The sequence below is a fragment of the Hylobates moloch genome, unplaced genomic scaffold, assembly GCF_009828535.3.
Source record: "Hylobates moloch isolate HMO894 unplaced genomic scaffold, HMol_V3 SCAFFOLD_17, whole genome shotgun sequence".
Classification (NCBI taxonomy): Eukaryota; Metazoa; Chordata; class Mammalia; order Primates; family Hylobatidae; genus Hylobates; species Hylobates moloch.
The window spans coordinates 47573763-47594624 of record NW_026652292.1 but is presented as its reverse complement, the minus strand read 5'-3'; the positions used below and the strand labels follow the sequence as shown (position 1 = coordinate 47594624).

General features: G+C 35.5%; 1 pseudogene; it reads left to right on the top strand.

Annotated features, from left to right (window-relative positions):
• The first annotated feature begins 436 nt into the window (after positions 1-436).
• LOC116456757 (piggyBac transposable element-derived protein 3-like) lies at positions 437-20737 on the top strand (annotated as a pseudogene).
• The last annotated feature ends 125 nt before the right edge of the window (positions 20738-20862 follow it).

Here is a 20862-nt window from a genome sequence, read left to right as displayed (position 1 = left end):
TGAATTAATTATCTGTGTTTTCTTGAAGTTCATCAAGCTTCTTTAAAACAGCTATTTTGTATTCTTTGTATGAGAGATTACACATCTTCATCACTATAGGGCCAGTCTTTAGTGCCTTATTTTGTCCATTTGGTTACATCCTATTTTCCTGTATGTTCTTGATACCTTTGGAAGTGCGATGATGTCTGCCCATTAAGTATGTATTTTAGTCTTTACAATCTGACTTTGATTGTGCCTGTCCTTCTTCAGAGGAGCATCTAGGAATTCTAAACTAACTGTTGTATGCCCTGAGCCTATATCTACTGGATCTATCTTAGCATTAGAGGACATTCTTAGCCCAAGTCTAGGAGAGCTGCAAAGGTTGTAGGGTTGACATGGCTTTCTGGCCCTGATGGACCTGGGGAAGGCCCAGTGAGGATACTAAGGCTGTGTAGGAATGCCGGCCAGGGACCTGAATTCAAAAGGCTGTCTCAGTGTCCCAGATGGATGTGCATCCCTGAAGGTCTCTGCACAAACAGGATGGGTCCTACTCTGCACATACAGAGTATTTCTCAGGAGGGGCCAGAGACACACTAGGCCCCTTCAGGATCTGCTGTGGAATGAAGACTGGCATGCCTGTCACATTGGCTTAGATGGGTGTGCAACTCCCAGTAGGTTCCTACACAGATGAGATAGTTCCTCAACTATAGTAGGGGACCTAGAGTTGAGCCTGGGATCTGGTTTGGGACAGAGGCTGAAAGCCTGGTCTCTTCAAACAGTGGTATGTATTACCCAGCAAGTTCCTACACAGATAGGACATTTCCTTGACTGCAAAGAGAGAGACTAGACTGAAACTGGGCCCCCTTGGAATCTGCTATGGGACAGAGGCTAGAGAGCCTGTCACATTGTCCCAGACAGGTATAAGGCTGTTAGCACATCCCTACACAGATGGGATAGTTTCCAGTTGCAGCAAAAGGGACCAGAGCTGAGATTAGACCTCCTTGGGATCTGTTGTGGGATGGAGGTTGGCAAGCTTGTCTGGAAGGCTTCGAATCTTAGACTGGGAGATAAGGGTGAGTCTCCCTCCGGGTCCCTGTGAGAGTGACTCTGAGCTAGGAACTCAGCTAAGGAAAGCTGAAGAAGCACCACAGGACAACATTCAGGTTCACTGCTGAGACTGATGTCAATGGGCAAATAAGCCCTTCCACCGAGGCACTAATGTGCATCATTCCTTGTGGACCCCTTGACAGATGGCTTTGGTTAAAAGCTCAAGGCCAAATGGGGCTATAGCCAAGCCTCTTGGGGAACTCTCCTGTTTCTGGTCTTGAACCTGTAAGCAAGCTCAGTAGGGCAGATCAGCCACCTTGGTGTTGATCTGCTCTCTCAAAACTATCTTCTTAAGTCTTAGGCTCTACTGGGGTTTCACAAACTCCTACCTGATTCCTGAGACATTTGACTATGGATGGGTGCAGAAAAAGCTCCACCTTTCAACACTTCCACATTGGAGACAATGTTTTACATGAGTTTTGGGAGCAGACATTGAAACTACAGCAGGGCTACATCATAAAGAAATGTAATATAGTTGAGAAAAGTTAGCACAAAGAATGTATGTGGAAACAAAGCTGAAGTTAAGTAAGTAAAAAAAGCTGAAGTTGTGTTTAAATTGTAACTTAAAACACAAAAATGAATTAAGAGAGCCAGAAATAGTGAGTAGAAAGTTTTATATTAGTGTACTCTCTCTATAATTGCTCTTCTCTCTTCTCTCTTTTAAAAGACAAAATATATGTATAAAGTAATAATTGTACATGTATTGTTGGATTAGTGAAATATAGATGCAATATATACAATAATAATAGCACATGAATGGGAAAGAAAACATAGATCTATGTAGGACCAACTTTTTCATATCTCATTGAAATTAAGTTAGTATAAATATAAAGTTGATTCTGATGAGCAAGAATATGTATAGTAAGTTTCAGAACAACTGCTAAAAAAATACATATTTTATATATATATATATATATATACTAAAAGATCAATAAAGAAATTAAAATGTTATACTAGGAAATATTAAGGCAATCCAAAAAGCCATAAAATAGGAATATAGAAACAAAAACATATGAGACATAGAAAACAAGAAGTAAATAGTAATATGCTAATACAACTCCATCAATAATAACATTTAAATATGAGTGAATTAAACAATCCAATTAAAATGCAGAGTTTGTAAAACTGGACACAGAAACAAAAAAACAAAATCCACCTACATGTAGTCTACAGGTGACTCACTTTAGAATCAGAGATTCAAGTTGATTAAAAATAAAAGGCTACAGGCCAGGCGTGGTGGCTCATGCCTGTAATCCCAGCACTTTGGGAGGCCAAGGTAGGTGGATCGTGAGGTCAGGAGATCGAGACCATCCTGGCTAACATGGTGAAACCCCATCTCTACTAAAAATAAAAAAAAAAAGTTAGCCAGGTGTGGTGGGAGGCGCCTGTAGTTCCAGCTATGCCAGAAGCTGAGGCAGGAGAAAGGCATGAATCCGGGAGGTGGAGCTTTCAGTGAGCCGAGATTGCGCCACTGCCCTCCAGCCTAGGTGACAACAAGACTCCGTCTCAAAAAATATAAATAAATAAAAGGCTAGAAAACACTAAACACAAGAAAACTGGTGTGTTTATACCTATATTAGGTAAAACAGTCTTTATAATAAAATAGAGATCTACAGGGACATTTCATGATAAGAAGTGCTAATCCATCAGAAAGATACACAAATTATAAACACATATGCACCTAACAAAGGTCCCCAAAATACATAAAATAAAAACTGAAAAAATTGAAAGGGAAAATAGAAAAGTAACAAAACAAATGGATATTTTAATATTTTATTTTTAATAATGAAGAGGATAGAGAAACCAATCTTATAAAAGAAGGACAATGTTGGAGAACTCACACGTGTAAATTCAATACTTACTACAAAGCTACACCAATCTATTAGGTGGTTATGTCATAAGGCCAGACACACAGACCAAAGCAATAGGATTGACAGTCAAAAAAAAAAACCTAGCATCTACAGTTATTTGATTTTTGACTACAGTGCCAAGACAAATCAATGAGGAAGAATAGTCTTTTCAACAGGTGATGCATGTGGGAAAGGAGTTTAGCAGAACTTCTTTTCTGAGCACCAATCACAACCCTGCTGATCAAAACAGGATCTGGTCAAAACAGGATGCGGTAAAGAAACTAGCCCAAACCAGCTAAAATGAACATGGTGATAAAAGCAACCTTCTAGTTGCCCTCACTGCTCATTATATGCTAATTATAATGCATTAACAAGCTAAAAGACACTCCCATCAGCACCATGACAGTTTACAAGTGCCATAGCAGTGTCCAGAATTTACAATATATGGTTTAAAAGTGGAGGAACTCTCAGTTCTGGGGACTCCCCATCCTTGTTCTAGAGTATTTGTGAATAACCTGCCACTTATTTAGCATATAATTAAGAATAGCTATAAATATAGCTAGCCAGCAGTCCATGAGTGCTACTCTGCCTATGGCGAAGCCCTGCTCTATGGAGCAGCCATTTTCCTGTGCTCTGTTGCTCTAATAAAGTTGTTTTGCTTTTACTTTACTCTGTTTGCTCACTCTTGAATTCTTTCCTGTATGAAGCCAAAAACCCTCCCAGGCTGAGCCCCAGTTTTGGGGTTTGTCTGCATCACTTGGACATTAGATATCCACATGAAAAAGAAATCTGGAGATCTACTGTACAGCATGATGACTATAGTTAACAATCTGTCGTATACTTGGAAATTGCTAAGACAATGGATTTGAAATGGACTCATTACAAAAAAAGTACTTGAAATGAGGGATATGTTAATTAGTTTGATTTAATCATTCCATGACTTATACATATACCAAAACATCGCACTGTTTACCATAGAAACACACAAATTTTATTTATCAATTTAAAAAGTTAGCTGAATGTAGTTGGATATTTTTCTCATATTGCACACAGAAACTAACTTAAAACAGAACATGAACCTAAATATTTAAAATAAAACTATAAAATTCCTAGAGGAAAATATGGGAGTATATTTTCATGAGCTTCAGGTAGGTCAGAAAACATAAAATATAAAACTTGATGTATGTCAAAATTAAAACTCTTTTGCTTTAAAAAATTAATATACATAAAGTGGAAACAAATAGCATAGAATGGGAGAAGATATTTATAAATCATATATTGGACAAAGGACTCATATATAATACAAATAATTCTTCAACTTAATAATAAAAAAAAAACAACCCAAATAAAAAAATGACAGAGAATCTAAGTAGGCTGGGCGTGGAGGCTCACGCCTGTAATCCCAGCACTTTGGGAGGCTGAGGCAGGCAGATCACCTGAGGTTGGGAGTTCGAGACCAGTATGACCAACATTGGGAAACCCCGTCTCTACTAAAAAATAAAAATAAATTAAAAATTAGCCAGGCTTGGCGGCACATGCCTATAATCCCAGCTACTCGGGAGGCTGAGGCAGGAGAACACTTGAACCCAGGAGGCAGAGGTTGCAATGAGCTGAGATCATGCCATTGCACTCCAGCTTGGGCAACAAGAGCAAAACTCCATCTCAAAAAAAAAAAAAAATCTAAGTAGACATTTCTCCAAAGAGGATATACAAATGATTAGCACATAAAAAGATGGTAAAAAACCATTAGTCATTAGAGAAATGAAAATCAAAATCACAATGATATACCACTTTTCATGTGCTTTGATGGGTATAATCAAAATATCATAATAATCACATAATAAGAGTTGACAAAGATGTGGAGAATATGGAACTCATACATTGGTGGTGAGAATGGTGCAGCCACTTTGGAAAACAGTCTGGCAGTTCCTCATAATGTGAAATATAGAGTTCCATATGATTCAGCAACTGCACTCTTAGGTTTATACTAAGAGAAAAAAAACATATATTCACATGAAACTTGTACACAAATATCTTTAGAAGTTCTATTAGTGATAGCCAAAGAATAGAAACAACCCAAATTTCCATCAACTGACAGATAAATATTAATAAAATATAGGATATCAATGCAATGCAATATTATTTTGCAATGAAAAGAAATGAAATAAAGATACATACTAAATGTTGATGAACCTTGAAAACATTATGCTAAGTGAAAGAACCCAATCACAAAATACCGCATATTGTATAATTTCATTAATATGAAATGTTCAAAATAGATCTGTAGAGACAGAATGTAGATTATGGCTGCCTAGGGTTGGGAGGATTACAGGAAATGAGATATGACTGATGATGGATGTGGGGTTTCTTGTTTGAGTGATAAAAGTATTCTAAAATTGAATAATTGGACAACTCTATGATTATATTAAAACAGTAGATTGTTTAAAGAAAAAGCAACATCATCAACATCAACACACACACACACACACACACACACACACACACACACAAACAAAACAAAACAAAACAAAAAACGAAAAAAAACCAGGGTTTTTCCAATTCAGTACTATTCATATTTTGGTCCAAATAATTCTCTGTTGTGAAGGGCTGCCTGTGCATTGTAGAAGTTCAGCAGTGTTCCTGACCCCTACCTACTACATGTCAGTAGCAACCTCATGCAGTAATAACAACCAAAAATGCCTTCAGGTATTGTAAAATTTCCCTAGGTGGAAAGTCAGCCCCACTTAAGAACTACACATATAATTGCACAGGACTGAAGAATACACATTTTAACCAGTTAACTATGGTCACTTCTGAAGAGACAAAGGAGAGAGTGGCAAGGGTAAGAGGAGGAGACTTTCAATTTTCTCATATACTTTTGTACTTCATGATTGACCTGAGAATTATAATGAGCTAAGTATTACGTGTTTTTTTAGATAATAAAAATTAATGAACTTCCTGTCAAGACTAACAAACTAGCCCACATTGACAAATATAGAATGCCATCACAGCAGACCATTTACAGGGTGATGGTGGCTTATGGAGATGGAGATAGTCACAAGTAATTTAAGTTTTTGTATATTTTAAATATACTACCTAAAGACGTACTGAGAGATCAGATGTGAAGTGTGAAGAAAATGGAAAGATAAAGCATGTGTTTTGCTTAAGCGACTGGCTCAGTGATAATGCCACTATTGATGTGTGAGAGTTGAGGATGAACAAATTGGGGGCTTTTGTGAGGAGAAGTGAAATCAATAGTTCCATTTGGACAACTAATTTTGAGATCTACAATAGATTTCCACATGGTGATTTAAAAGTAGACAGTCCCAGAGTGGAACAGAATAACAATTTTCATAATGGTCTATGAGAAACAAAGGGTAAAGCCATATTTGCTGATTCAACTTGGAAATTAATAAATAAAATTTAAAACCTAGCTTTAAAACTTAATTTAAAACCTAAAATTTAAAAATTAAATTTTAAACCTAAAACTCATATTTTATTGTTTTACAACAAAAATATCTTTTTTTTTTTTTTTTTTTTGAGACGGAGTCTCGCTCTTTCACCCAGGCTGGAGTGCAGTGGCGCGATCTCCGCTCACTGCAAACTCCGCCTCCCGGGTTCACGCCATTCTCCTGCCTCAGCCTCTCCGAGTAGCTGGGACTACAGGCGCCCGCCACCACGCCCGGCTAATTTTTTGTATTTTTAGTAGAGACGGGGTTTCACCATGGTCTCGATCTCCTGACCTCGTGATCCGCCCGCCTCGGCCTCCCAAAGTGCTGGGATTACAAGCGTGAGCCACCGCGCCCGGCCAACAAAAATATCTTATTATATCTTATAATAATAAACAGAGAAACAACAAACAAAAAAGCATAAAGTTAACATGCATTTCTGCTTTTACAATCCAATGGAGAAAAACGTTCACTTGGAAATACAGAAAAAAATCACAAAATAAAAAAAAAACATTTTAAAATAAAAAAATTCTACTAAATAAGAAACAAATAAATTAGTACGTTAGAAAACATCAATATAAATATTGATTTTATGTTCTGCTGAACAGAATTAGCTTTGTTGCAATCATGTATTTAGGAAGAAATGGTATAACTCTTACAACGTCAATATCAGGAATAAGATTTTGTATTTCTCCATCACCTCAAACCAAAAACAAAGAGATTGATTCAAAAGACTAACGACATTCTCTTTTCTTGAAAATGGAGAAGAATCACAGTAATCAAAGGAAAATAATATATTTTAATTTCATTATTATTATTTCTGCAACATTTATGTTAACTTACATTTGATCCCTTACAGCAGGGCAGGCACTGTATTAAACACTTTAAATGAAACATATCATTTAATCTTCATAGTAACTCTATGAAATAGGTACCTTATTTTTTAGATAAACAGAGACAGATATGTTAAATAACTTGCTCATTTCATATGTAATATTGTAGTCTTTGTTCAGACTTTGGCCATTTGATTTCTGAGCTTGTGATTTTTTTCAAACATTGGAGAAGAGGTCACACACAAATTCAAAAAGAGAAAAATAGGAAAAAAAAGCCTTATACTATAGTCATGGTCTAGGCATTCAAAGCAGGTGTGAGGGTGTGAAGAAGCAGAAGTTGTGGTTACTTCTACTTTCATTGATGTTTATTGCTGCTTCCCAATCAAGAGCAGTTAAGCATAGAGACTGATATAGCAGCCCTTACAAAATTGCGAATCCTTCCTGTTCTGTAGTGAAAATAAATAAAAGTCACTTAGGTTTAAAATATACAGTCAGTATATTTTATTTTCAAACATATTTACATGTTACCTTTATATTCTTTTGATAACATAACATAAGCATTGTGTATTTTCCTGTCCTACTTATAAAAAGTTCCCATGTGATAATCTGGTTGTGAAGACCTATAACTTCAGCTTTCTTTTTTTTTTTTTTTAAGTAAAACTAGCCTCAAAATGCAAAATCTGCTTCCTCTAACTGAAGGGATTTAAATTACATTGTGGATAAGATGTTGTAAGCACAGTAGCTAAAGCAGTGTTTTATTTCTGAAGTAAATGGACTGAAACAGACGGAAGGGGGAAAAGAGAGCTTTCCTAGAGGCACAGTGTCTGTGTGTCACCAGCTGTTGCTGGGAGATAATGTGCAATGGCAAGTGATGTACAGGAGGAAATCCAAATGCCTCCAGTCCTAGGCTTTGGACTGTTAGCAGAAAAGAGCCTTTCCTTGTGTTCTTTTAATTGAAGGTGAAGCCTGAAATTTGCAATGCCCACTTAAAATGATCCTGCCTTATTTGATTGAAACATAAAACAGGATTCAAAATTGCCTATGTTATTCCAGAGTGGGATTCAGCTCAAACTATGTATTTCATGGAAGGAGCCACTGGGGGATGGAAGAGGGTAATAGATAAAAGGTAAAAAATGTACTGTATTCTTAATCTTGCTATAGATTGCCTGTAAATACTTATGTTACCTAAATTTAAATTTAATCAAATATTCCTATTTTAAGTTTTGTTATTTAAATACAAAAAGAAAAAATGCAATTTTCAACCATAATTGCTTGAATCTGTGTTTTTGGGGAAGCCTAATTTCTACATTAACTGATTGTTTTGGTATTAAAGGCAAAGTCACAAGACATAATGTGGATGATCTTGTAGGCCCTATAACATGCAAGGCTGAATTTATCTAGGAGTGGTAATTAAACACAGAGACTATTTTCCTCCTTTTTCCTATGTATATTAGGTTTTTAGGACTGCCATAACAAAGTCTGTTATGCTGCCACAGAGTACATGGCTTAAAAAGGGAAAATTATTTTCTCACAGTTTTAGAGGATAAAAGTAATAGACCAAGGTGTTGGCAAGGTTGTTTCTTCTGAGGCCTCTCTCTTGTAATAGCTATCTTTTTCCGGTGTCTACGTATGGTGTCTCTGTATGTTCTTATTCGCCCTATTGGATTAGTCTTATTGGATTAAGACTCACTCTAAGCGCCCTATTTGAATGGAACTGCCTCTTTAAAGGCCTTGTCTCCAAAAAATCACATTCTGAGGCATTTCGTACCTTCTGTATATTAATTTTGTGAAGAAACACAATTTGTCCCATAGCACATGCCTACTTATTGCCCACCAAATTAGGGAGGAAAAATTCAGTGAGAACCATCATCATTCCTGTCAAGCTTGGAAATATTGAATATCTTGGAATAGTATCTTCTGTGATACTATAACCAAATGTGAAAGATCCACCTTCATCTAAATAAATAGCTATGTATAGACAAAATTCCTAATAGGCAGATTAAAAAAAAGGATTTTTCCCTTGCCTAACACATATAAACTTTATCTTCCAAGTCAAAAATAATGAAAGAGAATTTCTAGAGAAAGTAAAAAGTGTTTTATTGCAATACTGCAAATACATTTGAAGAGGAGAAAAAAGGATCTTTCATGAACTAATGAGGTTGCCTAGAGATGTACTATGAATAACCAGGAATTGAACAATCAATTCCCAGTGTGTAGACAAGAAAGAAATATTTAAAATGACACTAACACTTCAATTTATCAAAGACGAAGCAAATTTTATTTAAAAATTTTAAAATTATAATTTTTGGTTTTCAAATCATATTTTAAAATGTAGAATTACAGTTACCAATTTTAGCAGCTTGATTTTTTTTTCTTGAAAAGGTACTTCTCAGTTCTAGTGAAACAAAATTCTAGGAATGATTGAAATATGACAAAGCTTTTTCAGAGTTTTATGATTATTATAGGGTTATGATACTACTGTAAAAAAGCAAATAAGGATTTAGACAATGATGTTTTATGACAGCAAGTGGGTGTAAAATTTAGAAAAAATAATGTGAGTGAAGCTGACAGACTAGGTGACTTGCCTGTCTTTGTTAGTCCTCAGTGACAAACTTTGTGTAATTATTGTACATTTATCAGTCAATTCTTATTTTCTAAATGTTTTCAACAGTCTTGATTATTTTTGTTATTATTGCCTATCTATATTTCACTTTTTTCTCTTTATTTCTTGACCTCTTAATTCACATCCTGAAAGAATGGGAAAACACGAATCAGCAATGTTTGTAAGAATATTACCTTAGGCATTTTGATATAATAATTATCCGTTTTGTTTGATGCTTTTAGTCACGTATTAAAAAGTATTTTAAGGTTGGGTGTGGTGACTGGCGCCTGTAATCCCAGTACTTCGAGAGGCCAAGTCGAGTGGATCACCTGAGGTCAGGAGTTTGAGACCATCCTGGCCAACATGGAAAAACCCCTTCTCTACTAAAAATACAAAAATTAGCCGGCATGGTGGCGCACATCTTGAATCCGGGAGGCGGAGGTTGCAGTGAGCCGAGATCGAGCCACTGCACTCAAGCCTGGGTAACAGACCAAGACTCTGTCTCAAAAAAAAAAAAAAAAAAAAAAAGTATTTTAAATTTTCCATTGCTAATTATATCCAAGAAAGGGAGAATATTTTCCTTTAAAAAAAGACCTGTATATTAAAATTAATATTCCTCTGCTGAATTTGTACATTTGATGATTCTTAAGAGTCAAAAAAACTAAATGAATGAACATGGTATCTAAAAGTATTTTTCACTTTTACTAGCATAATGTCTATGTTTCACATTTTAAGGAAATAACTTTTTTTTAAACTGTACCTTACCTACTGGCTTATAGTAAGCTGCAGACATACTATATTTCACTTCATAATTTATTTTAACCAAAAGTGTTGATAGTATGTAAATGTAAGTAATTTATAGCTGCTAATTACAGAAGCCTAAAAAATAAAAGAAGCTTGAGAAGGCTAATGAGGAAAAACAGAAAAAAAAATATATAAATAATTGATTTTAAAATAAGAGAATGTAAAACAATGTAGTAAATATTCTAGGCTTTACAATATTTTGAATTCCAGCTACCTCTAACACCTTCAATATTGAAATTCCCACGACTCTTTCTGGTTCTTCTGATTATAGATGATCTAATTAATAATAGAGCTCCTTTATACCACTGAGTATCTGTCTGCCAAGTGAAAGGATGATATAGGCAGGACAGGTAAGATCTTTGTTCTGAGCCTGCTCCACCGTGACCACACCTGGTTGACTTCCACTGTATTCATTCTCACAGCGTATACTGGGCCATGACCATATTATATTATACTTAGTCATGTGTCCATCTGTATTACTTAGGGTTCTTAGAGAAATGAAACCAATAGGACCTATACTGATATATAATATATTATATGTCATATTAGGGTTCTCTAGAGGGACAGAACTAATAGGATAGATGTATATATGAAGGGGAATTTATTAAGGAGTTTTGACTCACACGATCACAAGGTGAAGTCTCACAATAGGCCATCCGCAAGCTGAGGAACAGGGAAGCCAGACCAAGTCCCCAAACCTCAAAAGTGGGGGAGCCAACAGTGCAGCCTTTGGTCTGTGGCTGAAGGCCTAAGAGCTCCTGGTAAAGCACTGGCGTAAAGCCTGAGAGCCCAAAAGCTGAAGAACCTGGAGTCCGATGTTCCAGGACAGGAAGCATCCAGCACAGGAGAAAGACAAAGGTCGGAAGACTTAACCAGTCTAGTCCTTTCTCGTTCCTCTTCGTGCTTTTATCACAGCCGCACTGGCAGCTGATTAGACAGTGCCCACACAGATTAAGGGTGGGTCTGACTAACTCCCAGTCCAGTGACTGTAATGTTAATCTCCTTTGACAACACTCTCACAGACACATCCAGGAAAAATACTTTGCATTCTTCAATCCAATCAAATTGACATTCAGTATTAACCATTACATATGTAATACATTTATTATGGAAATTGGTTCCAGAAATTATGAACACCAAGAAGCCCCACCAGTTTGCAAGCTAGAGCACCAGGAAAGTTGGTGGCATAATTCAGCCTGAGTCTGAAGGCCTGAGAGGCTGAAGGCATAAATCTCAGTCTGAGGCTAAAGGCCTATGAAATTGAGGGGGTGCTGCTGCAAGTGCTGGAGTTCAAAAACTCAAGAACCAGGAGCTCTGATGTTCAAGGGCAGAAGAAAGTGGACCTCCTAGCTCAGGAAGAAACAACATACCCTTCCTTACCATGTTGTCCTATTCTGGCAGGCCCCCAAAGGACTGGATGAGGCCCACCCATATTAGTAAGGATAGACCTTCTTTACTCAGTTTACTGATTCAAATGCTACTCTCTTCCAGAGACCCTCTTACAGAAACACCCAGAAATTATGTTTTACCAAATCTGAGTATCCCTTACCCTAGTTACATTGACACATAAAATTAATCATCACAGTATTTATTTACAATACCTGGGTTAATATGACTCAAAATTTAAGCTGTTTGCAACAGCCTTAACATGTCAGCATCTGAACCACTTCTGGAAAAAAAAAAAATTAGATCGAAATCATGATTCAAAAAAGAAAGTGATTCATTTAACAAGCCAGGGGCCAAGGAATATTGCAAAACTCAGGGAAGAAGAAACCCTTTATTGTATTAGACCAGGAAATGCTGCATAGAAGAGGCAGCATTTGAGTTGAACCATAAAACGTGGACTATCATAAAATTTTAAAATAAGTAAATGAATAAATAAACATTAAAATAGCTGCATTCTATTACCAGAAATATTTGTCAAGCCAGTTACTGCATTTTAAATGGAATATGAAGACAATAATGTATTCAGAAGCACACTGTGTACATTCATCAAGGGATACTGAGATACTGATTGTGCAGCTAAACAATATTCAGTAGATAGATAACAAAGTGCATTTTTATCATATATAGCAAATATATGTATAAGATGTATTACATTTTAGGTTGAATTTTCAACATGTATTGCTTGTTTTCACTATCATTTCATCATATATTTTAACCTCAATAAAAACTCAATGTATGTCAGCTAGCCTTTAAAATGTAGTTTTACCTAAGCAAGAAGATGGAATTTTCCATTTATATTGTTTCCTCTTGTTGAGTTGGCATAATTTCAGAAGCAATTTCCAAGAAAAGTATTCAGTATTATTTTATACATTTATGATAATGAGGCATAATTTTCATTAAACTAAATTACTAGGTCAATAATATTACCTCAGTTTGCTATAAATACAGTTTTAGAATAACAGCAGGTACACATCAATTCTCAGAAAATTCATATGTGATGCTAGAATAGGAGATAAAAATTGAATGAAGTTGAAATTATTATTTTTTAAGTAGCTTCTTTATTAACAGCTGTTCCCTTTGAATCACAGTGTGTGAATATTTCATGTCTATAAATGAGCATTCTGTGATGAGAACATGCTGATGTTTCTATCCTATTTTCTATATTACAAGTAATACATGGAAATTAGATGTTTCTTAGAAGTAAGTCCTACATTTTATTCTCTTACATAATGTTACTAAGAGTTACAACTTCTTCATAAGCATATATTAATATAATCATTATTTGACCTTGTTTGGTCATTTTAAAAGGAAAGAATTGCTGTAATGAAAGGAAAATTGTTAAGAACTATGTCACAAATACGTCCAGATACTCAATGCTCACCTTATCTGTGTGGAATTGTAAGAATTATTTTCACACGAAAACTTTATATAGTAGATTTCAACTGATGGGAAAAAGTAATTGATGACCTTGGTAATTGTATAAATATGCTAACACTTTTAAGTAATATTTGAAAAGGTTTTGTTAGAATTCTGGATGTATATTATTATAATGCCCGTTAACAGTTGGAATGTTGAATTAAATGTAGAATAATTAAATAGTAGGCCACATTTTGAAAAAGAAAGTATTAAGAGAATTACCATCTTAAATTGCTATGAATAATAATCCTGAGACACAGGCCAAATTTAAGGCAATGTTACCCATTCCATCCCCTAAGTTTTATTGAGTACATTAGTGAGTACATAAGTGTGCACAGTCAGGAAATAAACTATTCCTCCAGTGCCAGAGTGGTCAAGAATGACCATGTAAAGAGTGCCGTGAAACAGAATCCAACAATTTCCTAAGCTGAGACACAATAAATGTTTTCCAAGTGTATGCCTCAAAACAGAAAGCCCAATAGCCTCTTCCATAGTTGACTATGCTTAGAGGATTTTATGAGTCATTCTTCTCATTTTATATCTGGTATCCAAAATTAGATGTGAGATCTCTCAAGTTTTTTTTTGTTTATGTACACCATTAAATGAAATAATCCACTCCAGCTTTGTATGGTGTGGATTACTCCACACAAAATGAACATATACATACGGGTTATAGATACATATATACATGTTGATTTTGTGTGAAGTAAGGAAAATATATTTCTACTTTGTTTGTATTGAGTATGGTCCTATGATAAAGAAAGAGGTGTACCATATTTGAGGAAAGAATGGTAAATTTCAATATCCAATTATATTCTCTATCTACTATTTACTTCTCTAAATCGATTATGTGATTTGGTTAAAAATAACTACCCAGTGTTGTCCATATTTTGTTTCTATAGTACCATTTGATTCAGAAGTCTATTTTATTGAACTAGATATTCAACACACACACCAACTTCTGCAAATGATGAGTAGATTTTCTTGGCAGGCTTGCCTAGGTAGTTTTAAAAATGAATCCAGCCATTGACTGGTGTGTTTTAATTGCTATAATTTGAATAATTAATTCTATGTTTAGAAAATGAGTTCAAGGTGGTGTGTGATTAACCATGTTTAATGAAGTCATTACCTGATTAAATAGCATTTCATGCCCATGACTGATTATAACCAAATGCTAATCCATTTGATTTAAATTGTCTCTATATATTTGAATTTGTTACACTTTTGTGTTACATCTGCTATGAAGGAAACTACATTAATATTCTATTATTGGTAATTGTTTATACTCTTGGATTTATCTTTACTAGAAGTAAAGATAAGGAAAAGTGTTTCAACTCCACTAGAAACAACATCTGCAGAGAATGTTCATGGCTTAGGAAATGATTTCACTTTTGGAAAGCAGGACTTTTAATCAAAGGGACTAGTTGCTTTAAGAAAGTTCTTTTTAATGATAAACCAGATGGCTAAATTTCTTAGGGGCTTTTTAACATATCAAGTCTACCTCTAATTTTCACAGGTAGGTAGGACATGTCAACCTTTCCATGCAGTTTTGAGAAAGTGAGTGATTTTAAATAAAAGAAGTTTGAACTAAATTTAATAGTAGAATTCAAGAGTGTGAATAGATGTATTTTAGAAGATGGATACAAGCTGTTTTTCTTCTATACTACGTATAGAACAAGATAAAATAAAATTAAACTAAGAAATTAGATATTCTGGGTTTTAGGATTGCTTTGAAAGCACACATTAACTCTGTTATGTACTAAAAATGGATTACTGAGATTGGGAATACAACACTTTTGTAGAAAATCTTAATATCTGAATAATTTCTAATGTAGTTTACTTATATAACTGCCCACGTGAAGTATATCAATACTTCACTTCTACATGAAATAGTCAAGAACTTTTCAAGGCTGCTTTATACAGCAAGTAAACATAGTGTTGTGAGAAAATTTTCATCTTTTCAAGGCAAAAACAAACTTCAGAGTAAAACAGGCCATTGTTTACACTGTGAACTCAGCTCTATTGACAAAGATCTCTGGCACTACAACAAATACATTAAGTTCATACATACATATGCATGCCCATATGCATCAATGTTCTTCCACTGCCCTTTGAAAAATGTGCTCCATTTTGTAAATTCTCACATCTGAGGATAATAGATTTTCTATAGTTACTAGGAAACTGCTGCCAATTTCTGAATAATGCATGTAAAATTTTGAAATTTTAAAAATGTACAGACAAATCAGGGTGTGTATTATGGGATGTTTAGTAACATCTCTGGTCTTTACCTACTAGATGCTAGTAGCATCCCTGCCTTCATGTCATGACAATCAAAAATGACCACATACATTTTCAGACTGTCTTGGGAGGTAGTGGTGGTGGTGCTGACAAAATTTCACTCCGTTGAAAATCATTCAGATAACATTTAGATAATAAGTAATCTCTATTAGCAGCAGGTTTAGTTAATATTTATAAATATAAATTTATGACCTAGAGTTATTATATGATAATTAACATAAAAAAACTAATTTAGTCGTTTGTATATAAGACTACCCAAGAAATACCTTTATGAAAGTGGATAAATGCATTAATGAATTAATTAACATTAATATGAATAAATGAATAGAAGAAAAATAAAGTTACACTGAATATCATAATCTGAAGTCATCTTTAAAAGATAGTGATAAAGTTTGTATCTGTTGCTGTTTAACTCTAAAATGGATTTTCTTATGTGTTATTTAAACACAGATATAAGTCACATGCACATAACCACACTACCTTTTTAAATTTCCCTAAATTTTCCAAGTTTTCTAGATATTCAGAAATAGCAAAAATAATTTAAATTTTTTATCAGTGTTTTACATTTTCATTGTTAATTCATTTTTATAACTTTTTGCAACAATAATAAATTTGATTTTAAATCCTTTTCTGCTTTTTCTCTATTATTCCCCGCTTAGCTGTGGTTATTAATAATCTGAGGTACACATAAGTGACTAATAAGAATAGGAAGAAACTTTGATTAATTATTCTATGTGTGCCAACTTGTTTTTTAAAATCACATTTTTTTCCATCTGTCATGAGTCTAAGCTTCTACATTTGTAAGACTTTCTTTCCTAATGGCTTAGAGAAGATCATATCAGCTGGATGTGGTGGGTCACACCTGTAATCCCAGCACTTTGCAAGGCCAGCATTGTAGGATTGCTGGAGCCCAGGAGCACAGAAGCCCAGGAGTTCGAGATCAGCCTAGGCAACATGGCAAGAATCCCTTTATATTAAAATATATATAAGATTTGCCTTAAAAAAAGAAAAAGAAATAATAATAATATTATATTCATGTTTCTTAAAACACCCAAAGGTGACATTCTAACTGACTGAACTGACTCATAGTAAGAGGAGTGTTTCCTACATGAAAGTACATGTTACCAAGGAAATGGGAGACAGTTAAAAATATTTAAAGTTTTTTGGTCTCTTACATCACATTAATCTACTTAAGAAAATCTGGGTTGTATGAGATAATTATCTTTCATTCTTTCTTTTATAACAGAAACCATTAATAATAAGAATGGCTTTGAAACACTGGAGAGCAGAGCTTCAGAGTGAGTAATATTAGTATCCATCTTCCAAGGCTATAGTAGTTTAGTTTTGCACTGGAATTACCCTAAATAAATGAAACAGACATTGAGTTCTTTTTGAGAATAATAGATTTTCTTTCCTGCATATTTCTTATCCACAATAACTTCTTTGACTTCCAAGTTAATTACTTGTTATTTCTGCCTACTCTTTATAGTCTCCTCTTCAGTCACTATGAACATTATGATAGGCAGATTCCAAGATGGCTCCCAAGATTCTACTGCCTGATATACATACCTTTTATAATCCCTTTCCTTGAGTGCAAGCAAAGCCTGTGAATATGATGTAAAACCTTTCCCTTGATTATGTTGCATTATATGGACTAAGGAATTTTTCAGATGTAATGAAGATCCCTAAACAGCTAAATTTGAAATAAAAGGGAAATAATATTATCTTGGATAGACCTGACCTAGTCAATTAGTTCTTAAAAGAGATAAGTAGCAGCATAAAATGCTCTGTTCCTGGGATGAAGAAAGGAAGTAGACATATTATGAACCAGTGGACTTTCTTCTGGAGAAAGTTACATAGCTAGTACCTAAAGAGTGGCCTCTGGGAACTAAGAGTGATCTCCAGTCAAAGCACAGCAAGAAAACAACAGTGACTTCAGTCCTCCAACCACAAGAAACAAATTATACCAACAACCTGAATGAGATTGAGAGAACTCCAAGCTAATGATGAGACTGCTGCCACTGCCCACAACTTGGCATAGCCTTGTTAAACCCTGAGCAGTAAACCTATCTCAGACATCTGAGCTACAGAAACTGTGAGATGATAAATGAGTGTGGCAGTCAACTGCAAAGTTTGCACGAACTTTTTACCCTGCAACAGAATATTAATACAGACTTCTGGTAATAAAATGGTGCCTTAGAAGCAAGATAAATCTACTCCTTCCTAAAGAAAACCAAAAACAAATATATAACATTGACATTATCACCAGATATGCCAGAACTCAAATAAGAGGATGAGATCGTTCCCAGGCCACAGAGAAGCGAAACATCTGAGGAGAAGGTAAGAAAATCAAACTTCCACATATATGACATCCCTCCCCGCAATCTGCCCAGGACCAAGCATATGAAAAAATTTCCCTGAATAATAGCGTCTATACTGGAAAAAGTGAACAACCAGCTACTCCACTATCTTGGGTTCCCTGGCAGGAGACCTACTGCTGCCTGAACCCATGGGAAGCATTGGGAGTGCCTGAAGGGAGAAATATCCCTAAAAATAGCCAGAGTCAAAGTGGGAAGATAAAACCATCCTCAGACCTGAAATCTCTGCTCTGTGACTAGAATATATATATTGCAATCCAGCGCCTGCAATCCAGCTACTCGGGAGGCCGAGGCAGGAGAATCGCTTGAATCCTGGAGGCAGAGGTTTCGGTGAGCTGAGATAGTATCATTGCGCTCCATGGGTGACAGAGCAAGACTCCCTCTCAAAAAAACAACAAAACAACCCACAAACAAACAAACAAACAAAGACAGGTACATATAACTTTACTGAACTACAACCTATACTAGTAATTTTTTATTACTTCTCTACTCATTTTGCTATTGTGCTGTGAAAAGAAAATACCGAAATTATTACTGTTGCGTTAGTCATGGGTTTGACATTTTTCGCGTTCTATTTTTGGAACACTAGGCAAAACCACTACCACTAGGACTAATAATACCTTTTTTTTTCATTTTCGTCCCAAGATGCTGCAAACTCTAAGTTTACATGAAACAATTGACCTTTTAGAGACAGATAACAGCAAGTGCTATAGTGACACAATCACCTGAAAATGCTACAGCACCTGTTTCTGATGAGGACTCAGGAGACAAAGAATGTGGAACAAGAAATAATCCGCCAGGTTCTTTGTTGCATGCAACTGCATATCTTATTCAAGATGGCTCTGATGCTGGATCTGACTGAGATGATCCCTCATATGCACCTAAAGATAACTCTCCTGATGAATTTTCATCTACATCTACTGTGCAGCAACCTCCACCGTCAAAGAGGAGGAAAGTGACCAAAATTGTTTGCAAATGGGTAAAAGCTGGCCTAACTGCGCAACCCGTAAGAGGTAGAGTTACAGAACCACCAAAAGATTTCTTCACCAAAATGAGAACTCCCATAGAAATTCTTGAGCTTTTTCATGATGATGAGGTTGTTGAATTCATTATCAAGGACTCCAACTTATGTGCTCGAAGTAAGGATGTCTTGGCTTGACTACCTCCAAATTCAAATCTTTTCTGGAAATTATTTTTCTGAGTGGTTACATCTTAGTTCCTAGAAGGCATGTGTTTGGGGAACAAAGAACAGATGCGCATAATGTACTGGCATAATGTACTGCCATGAGACGTGACTGTTTTGAAACTACATTTTCTAATTTGCATGTTGCTGACAATGCAAATGTGGATTCAATGGACCAGTTTTCCAAGTGGTGATCTCTCGCAAGCACACTCAATGAGAGATGTATGAAATTTGTTCCAAATGAAACATATTTCAGCTTTGATGAATCCAGGGTTCCTTATTTTGGTCGTCAGGGGTGCAAACAATGTATTTGGGGAAAGCCCATTCGGTTTGGCTATAAGATTTGGTGTGGTACCACATGTCTGGGCTACATTGCTGGTTTCAGCTTTATCAGGGTAAAAACCCTGATACTAAACATGAGGAATCTGGTGTTGGTGCATCACTTGTCCTTCAGTTTGGTGAGGCAATTACAGAGACACACCCTGGACAATACCATTTTGTATTTGATAGCTTTTTCACCAGTATTGCACTTCTTGATAAACTCAGTTCAATGGGACATCAGGCAGCAGGTACAGTGAGAAAGTATCACATTGACAAGGTTCCACTGGAATCAGATGTAGCTCTAAAGAAAAAAAGATAGAGGCACATTCGATTATTTAATTGATGGCAAAGGCAATACTGTCTGCAGGTAGAATGATAACAGTGTTGTCACTATTGCCTCATCTGGTGCTGGTATTGATCCCCTGTGTCTTGTCAGTTGTTATTCCCAGAAACTGAAAAAGAAGATCCAAGGTCAGCAGCCAAACATGATCAAACTGTATATAACCAGTTCACGGGAGTCCTACGCAGAGCAGATGAAAACATTAATAAGTATCAGGCATCAATCCGTGGAAATAAATGGTATCAAGCCCTCTTTTGTTCTGTTTCAAATTGGTCTTACAAAATGCTTGGCAATTGCATAAAGCATATGATGAGAAGCCAGTGGATTTTCCGGAGTTTCATCGATGTGTGGTATGCCATTATTTGAAGACCCATGGTCATCGTCTAGAACCTGGCTGAAAAAGAAGACCTTCACAGAAGCATAACACTGACTCATATTATGACGGCATAAATCACGGGATAGTCAAGCAGGGAATGCAAATGTGGTGTGCTGAGTGTCATAAGAACAACACTTTTCAGTGTGAAAAATGTGATGTTGCCTTGCATGTGAAGCATTCTGTTGAATATCACACTGGACAGCAGTTTTCACCACCCCCTGAGACAAGAAACATGATTTTATACATTACGTACAATGTAGCAGGGATTTTGCCTAGTGTTCCATTTTTTGAATGCCACATAACTCAACAATACAACATAATAAAAATTTTTCCTTTTCAAATTCTTGTTTCTTGAACTTTTCTAGGTAACATATATGAATTTCATGCCCAAATTTAAAAAATTGCAACCCCAGGCATAAATGGGTTAATCTATTCAGGATTTGATAGTTCAAATTATAGTAAAATGTTCACCTGGAGAAT